A 15,017-nucleotide genomic window follows, 5' to 3' on the forward strand; every position below is an offset into this window, starting at 1 on the left:
TAGTTGCATAATGAAGAAAAGTGAAGCGTTTGTAAGTAAAGGTCTAGTTCTTGCCAATTCTTAACTACTGCTGCGTATGGAGAGTAGTTATTGATTAGTAACAAGTGGAAACACTGCGGCCTGAATTCTTAAAGGTGTTTTAGCTACTTACTTCCCATGAGGCTCTGCTGATCAGGCATTCTGGTTTCTTCTGTGCGTATGTTGCCATCCAGCTAACGAGTAACTTCAAAGTTTCTTGATTCTTGTTGATACTGCACGCAAGTGTTGCTAAATAGCTCCCAAATAAGTAATGCTTACTTACTAAAGGGAATGTTTGAGCTGCCATCACTGAGGAATTTTATTTCATTCTTCAGTGACAAGTCTAGCAAATTTTATTTTGCACTTTTGACAGTACATAATGTGTAGGCAACGTGTACTGTGTTTATAAGGGATGCACTGCATCATATGAAATACTACCTGTCATTAGAGCCTCCATCAGTCATGTCTAACTGGCATAAATCAAACTGAACAAATTCCCATTTTTAGAATACGAGTTGTTCCAGCAAGTGCACTAGCATGTAAAAACAATCCATTGAAAAAATGTAAGTGCACCCAGCTTTTGAAACTGCACTGATAAACTACAAATAAAACTGGCAATAAATGTCAACATAGCAAAGTGCATGACCTGAGTTCTTGCAGAAACCCTTAATATGAGGTAATGTGACTTATGATGAAAAAGATGGTAACATTAATAAATATGAATAGTGCAGCTGAAGAGGCTGCAATGATAGAGTTTTATTTTACTTATTTATTTTTTTAAAAAGGACTTGGGGCTAACTTGACAACTGACACTAACTTAATGTCCTAAGTAATAGTACTTGGTGCACAAGTCTGTTTCTTCTCTTTGGTAGTGTGACGATTTTCATGAATAAAGTAAATAGCTTTCAGATTTTTAGGCTTTTCAGATGACATTATAGTTTTTGGTTACTCTTCAAAATATCAAGCTATATGTAATTTTTTTGAAAATACTATTTCAATAGCATCTTCAACTAAGAAAGGATAAATGTTTATTATGTGATTCAGGATAAAACATTGCATTCTCAGAGAACTATTTATGTTGAATCTTGTATGTCATTGTGTTATCTGGGCAACAAACCCTGTCAGAATGAATAGGATTTAAATGTCCATAATTACAAAATCCATCTATCTAGATTTTACTTAAGCACGAAATGGGAGATTTTGCCTTTCATGGATAACCACTAATGTATTTTTTTTTTCCAGAGAAGATGAAAATTTCACTTTATTTTCACCCACACCTGTAGACGTCCTTTATCTATAGATCATAACAAGTCAAACTATTTTGCAATGAACAGTTGTAAATTTTTTAGCTGTATTTTTGTACAGAGTTGATTAATAACTTGAATCCTCATAAATGTTCCTTAGTCATGGCTAACTTGATCATGAAGGTAATTCCATGCACATTACTGGTATTCCTGTATGTTTGCAAAAGAAAGTATCTCCATGCAATATTAGATCAAACAACAAATGAAATTATTACTGAATAATTTTCAGCTAAGGCAAAGTAATTTATTTCTCTCAAAACTTGGAGCTTACTGATAATTATTTATATGAAATGTAAAATATCATGAACCACTTTAATAAGTTGATACGGGTGGTATTTTGTACCCAAATGCCTAGGGGAATGAATTTCTTCTGTATATTGGTTAAACAACCATAATTGTCATCAACCTATATGAAGAGTTTTCCTATACAACTGAATAAGTTTTGAGTACAAGGCTGGAGTTCAAGTAGAATTGGTATGCTTGCTCTCAGTGTAAATAACATGGCAGGCATTTACATGTTTATTGAGCTATTCATAAGAAAGTTGAGATGAAAATGTGGGAGCACTGACAGCCAGCTTTTATTAGTGCAATGAATTTATGCATATGGAAGTTGAAATCAAGTAAAAATTATTGTAATGGAAATGACGTTTAATGCAGTACAAGAACACTTGTAGGAACAGTTTTCTAAAAAGAAAACATGAACTGAAATTGTGCTATGCTAATAACATTAAAAGAATTGAAAAGCATTTAAAAATCAATGTTATTCTGTGCACCAAAGTATTTATCCTACCAGCCATAAAGGCCAACATTTTACTACTGAGATAGTGGTGTTAACTAGTAATTACTAATTCATGCAAGATTTGTTTAAAAGCTTATGAAATTCCAATATAACAATCTACAGTGGAAGCTTAATTAAAAGAAAAAATCAGTACCTGGAACATCATATAAGTGAATGTTTAGAGAATATAATAAAAGATTTTGTGAGCAGTAGCATGAATTAGAATTATGTTATTGATTGGCTTATTTCTATAGTCTCTACTGTGTATGAAATAAGATGTTGATGTATATAAGCAGCTAAATTTGTCAGTTTAGGACACGGATCCAGAGTGCACTTAAATCTTTGGAAAGACCTATGTTAATGTGGATAGTGAGTCTGGATCTTAAAAAGACTAGTCACTAACTAAATGCATGGATGTTTATAGAAAACAAAGCTGATTGAGTTTCTGTTGGTTTGGGCTTTTTTTCTTTTTTCTTTTTTAAAAACTACTATAACACCTTCCGATCTGAGTAGGCAGTGAAATAAATGTGCAGATCTACAGTCATAGAGTTTGCCTTGGATCTCACAGTGCTTTGTAAGTTGATTTTTGGAGTGAAGTTTTTCCTAATACAGGCCTCCTGAAGGTCATAGAGTCACAAGGTAAATAGTTGAAAACTATTAACACTAATAGTTGTAGCTGTGGAAGAAAAAATCAGTCAACATCAGACTACATGCAGTGACTAACCAAACAGAAAAAAAGTATCATTTGGATGTGAGAGCATCATGCAGTACCATGGTTCTGGTACAAAATCAATTCACTAATGGATAATTGAGCCAAAAGCAGTGAGATTTGCTGGTGTTAATAAAGAAATAACTATCCCACATCTCTTTGTGTAGTCCCAACTGAAAGCTTAGGTAATGTAATGAATAAGAATCTTTTACGTCAAAATGCAAAGTTGAAAGGAGCCAGTCAGATCTATACCCTAACTCTGTGAAACTATACCGGTATGTGTATGTGCGCATGTATGTTTATATATATAGTATGTGTGAGTACATATATGTGAATATACATATGTTAGAGAGGAAAAGTGCAAGTATCAGTAACATATCAAGCACATCTGTGCTGCTTGAACCATACACACATCCACTGAAGCTAAAGCTCCATGGGAGCTGTTACAGAAGGGTAGAACTTGGCTGAAAGCCTGAAACTAGGCAGTGCCACAAGTTCCATTCAATTTAATTAGCCTTCTAATTTATTGAGTCCTCCCACACAATAAAGTAAAAGCGCTATGAAATAAATTGAGTCAGGGTTCCCCTTTCACAGGGTTAAAATTCCACAGGGCAATACATTTTTCAGTGTTTCTTTTATGGTCAAAAAAGGAAAAGAAGAAAAAACAATCATTCAGCTTTTTTAAAATGACTGACAGCATAAGATAAACATGCAACATGTATGTGGGTTTCAGTTTGGGACTTTTTTGATCTGTAAATTAATTTAACTGAACAAATGCCTCATATGCAGCAGGTAAGTAACTGACTCATATTATAATCCTTTCTAAAATATTCTATATGTGTGTAATATCAGTGGAAGTTTTTTAAAAAGTCTTGTTTTGATCTTTTTCAGTATACTATCGTAAATATTAATAAGCTTATGATTTTTTTCCCTAACATTTGATCTTGTGTTTCCTTACCTACCATCAGTTTATGAGTAGTTTGGGATTTTAGCAGGATTTGGCTTCATATAGCAGAATTAAGGTTATATTACAATTCTAGATTTTCCATCCCTACATGTCTAATAAAATTGCTGTAATGGATTTTTTTCGTCTTTAAGCAGCATATAGAGCAAGGGAACTTGCTTCCCTTTAATGATAGTACAAAAGACTTGGAGTGCTTGCTTTTGATCTCAGATATCTCAGATCTTAGAGCAACTGATATTATACTATTACTGGCATTTGCATATTTTGCAAAGCTAAAGCATTCTGTATAAATTCAGTGTGAAAGACTGTTTCAAATCAGCATTTTATGGAATCAAAGCACATGTGAAGTTTGTGAATAGTAAGTATGTGTGTTATGCACATAGTCACATCTGATGTTTGTTTGGACTGCATCTAAAAAACAACCCCCCACCCCCCACCCCCAAAACAGATATACATATCTCAGCCTGGTAGCCCTGCCCTTGCATTCCAGAGTGGAGCTGGAAGGGACTGGAAACAGCACGATGGATTTGGCTGCTGAGCAGCAAGACTTTGAGGAAGGAAGTGGGTAGTCTCTAGGGCTCACTCCTAGGGCAGCAAGTTGAGGCAGCAAAGCAGTTCAGAGGAAGCTAAAGATATCTCTGTGCTTCAGAGGTCAGGAGAGCTTTTGAGTGTGAGATAGAGATGAAACAGTTAATAGAGATCATAGCAGATCCACATCATTCAGTGCTGGCAGCCAGAGCATGGATGTGAACTGAAAGCTGCGATAAGCGTGGTCACGTAGAGCCGCAGATCAGTCAACCAGCTGGCAGACAGTCTTCTGTTGCCGTGTACCAGAAAGAAAAAAAGACTACTGTCCAGTGCTAGCTTTAGATTTCAGGTAGCTCTTACAGCCTTGCCAGGTTGATTGTTACAACTCCTGATGTTGGCAAACAGCTTTATTAAATGCTCGTACTAAGCTAAAAACAACTAATGCTGAATTTGATGAAATGTGGATTATGCTGTTTAGTTGTAGAGAAACGGGTAAGGGAGAATGCACAAAAATGATTTGGGGTCAGTTCACAGAATGGTGTGGTTACAGTATGAGTGGGGTTGGTTGCAAAGGCCTTTGGGATCAAGAACAGCCCTGAGACCAAACAGTTGAAATAACCTTGTGTTTATTAAAGAAATTTTTATGGAACAGAGTTTCAATCAGATCAAAGATATACAATTTTTTTAATAGTTCTTGTATTGAGCACTGGAGTTAAAGCATAGTTTTGGGGTTCCCAGAAATATAGATGTATTTCTTCATATAAACTTCAAGTACTGCTGCTCTAAGAAATTTCACAATGTGAATAAAACCAATAGGGAGTGTTCTAGATGTCTCGTCTCTTAGAAGACGTATATCTCACAATTTTGCAGAAGAAAATATGACATGACAGTAGTTTTCAACATTTTTGAGTCTCACTTTTGCTTGTAGGGTTTTTCTGAGACTTGCATCACAGGTATGAAGCCTGTAATGAATGTCATCTTGCTGTTACATCGCATTACTATTCATTGTTAGTAGTATCTCTTGGAGATGAGTTGGATTTAATGCTTCATTACAAATCAGTGCTGTCAGTTGATGGGCAGTTACCTGGCATGAAATTTTGCCTGCTTTTATATAGAGCAATCACTGATAGTGACTACAAATTAAGGCATCTTTGCCTGTAATAAACAAAACAGTCTTATTACAGTCTGGCTGAGATGGGATTTTTAAGGCTACGGTTCGTTCCTTGGTCTAGACTATATGTACACATTTCCAAATATAATAGAAGCAATCAGTCTGAGATTACATGTTTTTAAAATGTGTTACTGAGGACATAGAAATGATCAATATTTTATTAGCCTTTCACTGCTTATTGTCTACAGATAAAAATTTGTTAGAAGAACTGAGAGCCAAATAATTTTTCACCCATAACGGCTCATTAAAACACGCTTTTTATTTTATGGCTTGAGTTGCATACTACCAAAGAGAGCATCTATAGAGTATGCAAGTCAAATGAGCTTTAATTTGATACACTAGTCTTTCGTTTGTCTAGGCACATTTGTTTATTTAACGAGTAAGTAACAGTATCCACTTCCTCAGCTGCTCAGTCTGTATTAACTAAAAATAGTTGCAAACTACATGCATTTCACAAAGACATCTTGCTTCCAAAATAGTGGTAAGTATCAACGAATGTGAAAATGGCATAAATGGAAATAAATGGGCTCCTTGATCCCTGTTTTCTTCCAGCAAGTCTATGCATTTTTTTGACATTTATTATAGATGAGGGGAAAGGGAATTTTGTGTCAGGTCTTGCTAAAATGTTGTCAGTACGTCGATTGATGTCGTTAAGCAATGAGAGTGTTCATCATATGATTTATGAGTTTTAGGCCTCTAAGAAAGGATATGCTACTTTATCTGTTTTTATAATCTAACATAACATCCCTACGTGTTAAAATCAAGCAAATTATTTCTTTTAGTGAGGTAAGATTAGTAGCACTGTTACAAAGCTCAGAATCCATTTCCTATGAATTCTTTGCCTTAGATTATTATTTGATTTCATTCTAAGTAAGGTGCACTAATAAAAATATAAAACTAGCTGATATTTCTTTCTCCTAAATGTTTAGGCAGAAACGCCAGCGCTCTCCATTTTTTGATGCTTTTTCTTGCAAATACCTCAAGTAGGGATGGTTGTTTCCAAGTCTAGTACAATTTCATTATCTGCCCCACGATCCTGCTTTCTTCCTGTTAATGGTGAAGTTGGTATGAGTTTGGCAGATGTCTACCCTGCTGTTTCGACAGTAAAGAGACATGACAGAACTCATTTTTTTTTTGCATGAAATTGTTGTTGTTATTGCTGAAGATTGTGCCTGCCAATTAGCTTTCAAATTGAGATTGCTGGTGGATTTTGAATTTTCTGTATTAATTTGGCTATTGCTGGCTGGCCATAGTTTGCCACAGTGTTGCTTTCACCATTTCCTAGTATTTTAACTGTTCTATCCAAGAGCCTCATCTCCCTAATAAATCCTCATTCTCCACTGAGAGATCTTTATAATCGTTTCTTTCAGTTATGAGTGTTCCTTCCCTTTCGTAGGCGGTGAATCTCTGTGCTGCAGTCAGCAGGCTCAATGTGAGCAAACGCAGTTCTTCCCGTAGGCACTGCCCGTAGTTCTGTCGATTGGTTAGAAGCAATGAGAGTAAATAACAAATTCTTCCACTGATGCTTCACTTTAGGCACGTGAATAATTCCATTAATTGTTATAGCTAAAATACAGATTAAATATTGTCTGTATGACAACTATTTTAATAGGTTCAAAATGCGGCAACTTTAGGAAAAGTGTGGATAAATAGGTCAAATAACGGCAAATCTAATAAAGCAGGTCATATAAAGGCATGTGTGTGGGGGAGGATGGAATTAGTTCTTCCCATAATTACTAGGGAAGTCCTCAACATCTGTTCTATATAAAGATCCCCAAAGCCTTTAGGCAACAATAAAGTTACTTACTGTGGCAGATTGTCTGACTTTCTTATTGTACTCCAGACATTAAAATTATGTTTCAGTATCACATCTGCCTATCTGTTGACTGTTATTAAAAATAAGGTTCATGTTTAATTGCCTGAAATACTTAAGTGTTCTTTAACTGGAAAATCTTATGATAGAGTTTTAAAAAATAGAATAGAAATAATCTAGACATGACTGAGATTGCTGTTAGATAAAACTGTGGACTTTGGAGAACTGGCTTTTAGTTCTCGCTCTGCCAACGGGTGGCTGGCTCACCGCGGACAGCCGCTTGTCCTCCTCGATCAGTTCGCTTATGCCGTAGCAATAACCTGCTTTCTCTGCGGTTGTGACCTGGCTGAGTCGGGGACTCTCACTCACTGTGTGTATCAAGGCGGAGATCTAGGCGCTGTTGTAGAACAAATAATGTTGAGGAAGGATAAGGGTAGGAAGACTGCAAAAGGAAGATGATACGAGAGGATACGATGCTGAAGGTGCCAAAGGAAGGCAATCGAGAATAGAAATAGGAAAGCAGTTGTGAATTTGAGGGGGAAAAGAAAGAGAGATTAAAGACTTGATTCTTTCATTCTGTGTTATATTTTCCTCTTTCGTTCCTGACTTGTACCTATGCTAAATGTAATGTAGAAGAACCACAGGGCAAGTATGAAGCGAATTTAATTCAGCTGCATTTCACAGGAAGCTGGGAACTATCTTAGTGACCCGAATTATTTCAGGTCAGGTTATATAGACTCCCATCTCTCAGGGATGCTTGCAGAGATACTTGAGCACAGTCGGATGTGTGGCGCCCTGATAAATTCTGCACGAGTGGTGAGCCTGTGGATAAGGTGCACTTACCAAGAAAATCATTCTCATTTGCCACTTATATATTTTAACTATAATTGTATACTTAAATGTAATTATAACTGTAATTGATGTCAGACTTTCATTTATTTTCTTCTGGTAGTGTTAGTTTCCATACCCAGCAAAATCAGCAAGCAAGTGGAGCAACTTCTGTTTCAATACAATTTTTGCCTTAAGCTACTTATTAAGCAATGTTTTTATCTGCCAGGCATCCCTTTTGGCAAAGACATAAGGGGCAGTACAGGAGGCTTTGGCAAAGGATAGGTTATACATTGGCACATCTCCTTTGAGTGTTTTGCGTAAGATCTACACTCAGTGTTTAAATTCCCATAATTACTGATATCTACAAATTTATCCATGTTGTCATCTGTGTGTGGAAATACCAGATAACAGAATTTAGTTACCTCAAACAATACACGAAAATGTTCTTCAGACCTGAAAGTGTGTGTCAGCTGGAGAATAGAGGAACTTGTTAAGGCAGGTGCAAAATCAACTGCAGGTACTACATTAGTGATAGTCTGTGCTCTACCAATACTGCAATAATTCATCAGGCATGTCCTATTATATTTACTCACTGCATTTCAATTAAATTCTATATTTTAAAATATATTTAATGACTTAAAAGAATTATTGCCTTTATTCTTTGCTTTATTGAACATTCAGAGGACCTTATATTTAGGTCAAAGTGATATAGTCATGTTAAATAAATGCTATCTAATCCTGTCTTGATTTGATTTTTTTTTTTAATTCTCTAAAATAAATTTCTAGCTCCTTTTTCTCCCTCTACATTTCTCTGCATACATCCCTCCCTTCTGCTGTTTCTGATCCTTATTGACATTCTAGACAATTTTCCTTCTGTAAGAAGATGGAGAAGATTATTAAGGTGAGTTTCCTGGAGAGTATGTGCTGAGAATGGGAGTGATGTTGGCAGTACACAAAGCAAATGTTAAAAGGACCAGATTAATATTGAAGAATAAATAATATTAAAGTATGTGTAATGCCTGTTTTGAAAATTATCTTGGTAAATCAGTTATAACTGTGCAGAATACATTTCAGGTGAATGTGTGCCTGGTGTCCCCCTCAATACGTTAAGAGGAAGCTGCTAGAGCTCTGTTACCTTGAAATGACTAGGATAAAAGATAAGCATTGTTTTCTTAATTTGCATTTCTATAATTAAAATATTCTTGCTGTCCATCTGTTAAATGTAAAGCTCTTGATTGGAGGTATTATTAAAGGATGATATCATTAAAGGATTTCAGATAAATGCTTTAGATTCTTCAGTATTGAATAGAAACTTCAAAATATTTTTACTTTATATACAGTTACTCATGTGAATGCATATCACAGAAATTGATATGATGGTAGCAATAAAGTAAATCTCCTGTCCTTCTTGAATGTACAGGCACTGATTCCAAACAGATACCTTTTCTAAATCTTACTTTTTATTTTTGATGATTTTATGGCAATTATGAGTTTGAACCAATCATCATATAATTTAGATCTTTTTATTTATAAAAACTAAGTATTTTTTTCCTTGAACTGAACAATTTCCTACTTCTAATGAATTTGGAGGATTCTTCCTGACCTCTACTTACTATTTACCTGCACAGTAAAAGGCAATTGTCTTCATTTCCATATCTTAATAGCATGCACTGGGAGATGAAAGGGAAGGTATATTTGCCTAGTACTGGAAACTGGCCTATGATATTGTACAACCTAGCTATATAGTTTTGAATAATGTTTGGTATTACAAAAATTGCTGTCTATATATGTTCTTAAAAGACTGTTAGGTTGCCTCTTGTCTTGTCGGACTCAGGATAATTTACACCAGTGTAATGCATTCGTGCCCTGCACTCGATTTGTTAGAATCTTCTGTAGCAAGAGATTTTCTTACAGGCTTTATTTTGTAAGTAAAAATTAATGATTTGCTCAGAGGCCTCGTGCAATGGTTATGTCTGTATCTTCATCTAGTGTACAAACTGCCGTGCCAGGACAAGCCCAGGTTCCATACCGTGCAGTATCCATCGCACCGAACCGTACTTAATGGCCTTCTTGCAGCATCAAGGCAGGCAATTCAAATGTTTGCAAGATTATGTTAAAAGTAAAACTGAAGCACAAGGACCCCAGAGAAAGGTGCACAGGCTGCTGGAAGAAGAGTTCCCGGAAGCTGTTGCTAAGCAGAAGGTACATGATCCAGTGTCTAGCAATCCCAGCATATAGTATTAAGCTTAAATATCTGTGAGTCCAGGGTTGGATCGCCTAACAGTGTCTGATAAAGGATGCTTGCTCAGATTCTGTCGTATAAGCAGTGACTACTATTTTCCTTTTACAAAGAGCAAGCCAGTGCTTTCAGCCTGAGGTCTTCATGTTGGCATAACACCAAGCTGTTTTGCTTTTCTTTGCTTGTTTCATGTTTCAGGACATGCAAAATACAAATTTACCAGAAGAATTCTCTCTCTTCCCAAGCTATTAAATAACTAGAAAGAAAAAATCTTCAATCTTAGCCACCTAAGAGAACTTTTTTCTATGAATGGCCAACTGGGAAGCTCTCCCAAGCCCACCTGAATCAGAATGTAGTGTAAATTTAGAGAAACACACATGGCCTACTTCCATATTTTTAACTCAATATACTAAGGAAATATGGTCTGTACAATCATACTGTCTTTGCATGTGTATGCATGCATTCTAGTGTGTGTATGAAATATATATATAAATTCACAAGGGAGAGACAAAGGCTGGAAAACAGGCTTAATCATTCCTGCTATTCCCAGAAGCATTTGAGTTTTAAGAAAGCAGAAAGATGGACATTCGTTTCAGCAAGTATCACAATTAGACCATTCTTTACCTGGCTGAATTCTGTCACTAATTCTCAACTTAATGCTTTAGGCTTTTGTGCAGAGAAGCACCAAACTAGACCCAGTCTCTTCCACAGCAATTCTGCTTGGTAGGGACATTGTGGTGGGTAAAGTCTGGCAGGGTAGGGTTTTTCAAATAACGTGGATCTGAAATTAAACTTTTATCTTACAACTCCTGATCTTTTTGGAAAACCTCTCCTAATGTGTAAGGGAGCTGCAGAATGTTCACCTAGATTCACAGGGCTGTTAATATGAAAGGAGAACATTTAAATGAACAAAGGTACCTAGATCCCAAATTCATGCTTCCTTTCAAACACTTATCCTTTTAACTGTAAAGGATGGTAATAAATATGTACCTTTCTGTATTTACTGTATACTTACGAAAATCCTGAGTGCATATTGCTTTTAAATGTTAAGGTCTTATTGAAAATTGTGCTGCTTTCCACACATCTAGCAATGAAGAGCACGAAGGACCAGCTAAGAAAAGTTAAAATAAAAAAACTTAAGGCAACTGATACTACATACAGGAGTTAATGGAAAATTGCAAAGACCTAGGACTGTGTGCGCTGTGGTATCAGTAACTTGGGGAGGGGGCAGGAGCCTGGAAGATGGAGATTTATAATTAAAATATTGACTGATGGATAAGATGATAAGGGCGTTTCAAAGCCATTCAGTGTGTTACTTAGGAAACCCTCTGCTGGTGATAATGGTTTTATTCTTTGAGTTCTGGAAATACTGTCAGCCGTATAACACATTGATACAACCTGGGCAGCCAAAATGAAATTTAATTGTAACATTAAGGATCTGATTTTGTAGGAATGGTTTGGGTTTTATTTTGTGGATTTTTGGGGGAGGGGTGCCTGCTTGCCTGTCCTCTTAGCTTTTCTGTCTATCACTGATTCATCCAGCATTCACCAAGAGGGGTATTTTAAGAATGTGTCTGAGATTCTGGTGCATTGCAGGAGATCATCCATCCCATCTCTGCTCCTGCAGTAAAGAAAGAGCTGCAAAAAGTTGTACCGGTCAGATGTGTCAGTGGCTCTAAGTTGACTCTTGACAGCATCTTTGTTGATCTCCCATAATACTATTCTGCTATGGTCTTGTCGGGGAGAGAGCTGAATTGCATGTTGCATAGTTCACAGTTACTGTGCATTCCCCTCCCTCCTCCAAATGTGTTTATTCAGTTTCAGTCAAGGGTCAGAGCTTCCTGTAGAGCCCAGAAGAGCTTTGAATAAGGAAACAAAGGAAAGCAGTGGGGGTGGAGAAAGCGTACTCTGCAGAATATATGATGTAAATTGCAGACAAGACTTTATACTTTGGTCTCCTCCCTCAATGTTAGGTTACTTTTCTTGTGAAATGAGTTATGGGATATTTGCTTAATGTCTTGCTAAGAAAAACAAAGCAAGAAGTTGTGCTGCAGTGAGTATGAATAGTATGTGCCTGGTGGATAACAGTGGTAGGGTTTCAGGTGCCCTTAACTTTGACATTAGTTTGCCTTGCAACCTTGAGCATGATCCTCTCCCTTCAATCTGTCTCTGTTTTTCCCAACATTTATCTTTTCTAGTTAGTGTTTCGCAAAGGAACTGGCTTTTTTTTGCGTGTGTGTACAGTAAAGGGGAATGATTTTAACTTCTCTATGCGTTATTATAAAGCAAATAACATCTAGTAGAATTTTTTGAGCCTTGAAATCTGTTTGAGAGAATCCCTCAAATAATAAGAGAGAATTGTGAAGCAGTATTTTAGTGAGATTTTAGGCAACATTTAAATAATGACATAGTTTTAATTTTTGAAGTTCTGCCCAGGAATCTCAGTCTAAACCCTTGCCCCAAAGTGAGTTCTGAATGTATGGAGCTTTGGTGTTCTGTTTGTAGTCATGAGACGTTCTGAGGAACTATTGCTTTTTTAGGTGCTTTTTTAGATGTAAGCTGGATTTGCTAGTGTGCCATATTAATGCTTACCTCATTTTCATTAGCAGTTTTGTTCTGCTTGTCTCTTTATTTCATTACAACTTTGCATTTTATTTCTATACTGAGTTATTAAAAATAAAGTAGCTTGTCTAAACATTTTAGAAAGATAACCCAACTGCTTGCAAATCTGAAATGAAAATGATCTTTTATGCTTTTTTTTTTTAAATGGTCCTCTGTCAATTCCTGTAGTGCAGAGATTCCACTGAAAGATATCACTGGGATATAATATGTTAAGCAGCAGCACCGCAGGGTGCAATCTGCTCACCATATGAAATATATCTTGCAGAAAAGAAGAGGTTTAAAGGATATATACCTGTGAGAGACTATTAATGAATATAATTGGAAAATCCAGTTTAGGAAAGGGCCTTATTTTAAAGAGGCAATATAAGCATGAATGGTTGCTGACAAAAAGACAAACAAAATATCTATCTATCTATATATATATATACACACACACACACACTATATGCGTGTGTATATATATATATATATGATTTTATATAGAATAGACAAAAGAGTGAACAAATATAAGTGATGTTGTCAATTGTCAACAATATTCAACAAATAAACTGTTTCTTCAGCTACAAAAATTCACTAACTTTGAAAGGGTTTCTGGAAAGCTAAGGAGAAAAAAAGGTTAAAGAACCTGGAAAAATTCTGCTGGCTCGTTGAAAGAATTTGAAGAGCGATATGGTGTCTCAGCTTCATGTTGGAGAAGACACAAAATACATCTTAAAAGCATGGTAATTGGCTGCGTGGAGAATCACAGATATTTGATCTGTGCATCACCTTACCTGTTTTTAAGACTTGGCACACCGTTGGAATTGATAGAGACATGCTCGTTGCTGCCTTGCTCTGTGGGGTACGTTGAGGTTCTTCATGTCAGGTTAAATGTCTGGTGGCAAGTTAATTTATGTGAGTAATGTGGTGCACGGCTTTCTCACTGTGGGAAAGGAGGCAAAGTTGTATTTGATTAGATGAAATGGAATAGAGGAACTAATAGCTAGCAGGAATAAAGAGGGAGAAAAAGTTTGTGAAATTACACTGAAGATCTTTTAGAAGTTGGGGTTTCTGGAACAAAAGGAAAAACATGCCTATGTACTACCAAGAAAAACACCCTTCATCAAGAAGCAAAGTTGGCAGTGAGTTAGCATTCAATTACGGCAATATAAAAACAGAAGTCGTGTGCAGTAGTTAGGATGGAGGTAATAGGTAGTTCTTTGTTAAGACTTTTCCCATATATCAGGTGTAATATTTTCCTTTTTATAATAGTTTTCTCCTGCACTTTTATGTCTCACATTAAGACTGGCCATATTCTGAATTTGAAAAGAGTTTAGTTGCATTTTGGTTAGGAGACCATCATAGTGACTCAAGAGCAATCACTTCATGCATTTGTCGTGTATTTGTCTGAAGTATGAGAAGAATAAATTGTTACCCACATATATTTTGGTCAAACGAAATATTGATGAGATATCAATATCAAATTTATTGACCTCAATTGCAATGACATACTTGCAAAGAATTTTGAGTATATGAAGAAATACATATGGCTTGCTTTCTGGCATTAAGGTAAAGAGAGAGCCCCATGTGTATTTTACAGACCATGTTTCTTCCACCATGGAGTAAGAAAGTCTCCAATCTTTTTATTTTTTCCTCTTTTTACCCTTTTTTCTTTTCCTGTAGAGACAAGAAAATGAGTTCTGTGTCCAGGAGTTGGATCCAAATAGAGATTATAGTTCTTCTCAAACACATTCATTGATGGACTTGTCAGTTTTCTAGATTGAAATGTGAGGTGTTCACTCCACAGCAATATTTATTGCTGACGGATCAGACTATTTTGTACACATACTCCAATTATTTAAATTGACATTTGATGCAAAATATTCAGAGAATGAGTAATATTACTTCTAGAACAATGAAATAATGCTGTAACTTTTTCAAACATAAAGAGAGAATATTTAAGTAGAACCAAGTTCTTAAATTTTATTGCAAAATAAAATAACGGTTTGCTTTCAGGAAATGAACTGCCACAACTTAACTGTGGCTTGCTTCCTTAGGGTA

This window comes from Rhea pennata, chromosome 11, assembly GCF_028389875.1.
Source record: "Rhea pennata isolate bPtePen1 chromosome 11, bPtePen1.pri, whole genome shotgun sequence".
Taxonomy (NCBI): domain Eukaryota; kingdom Metazoa; phylum Chordata; class Aves; order Rheiformes; family Rheidae; genus Rhea; species Rhea pennata.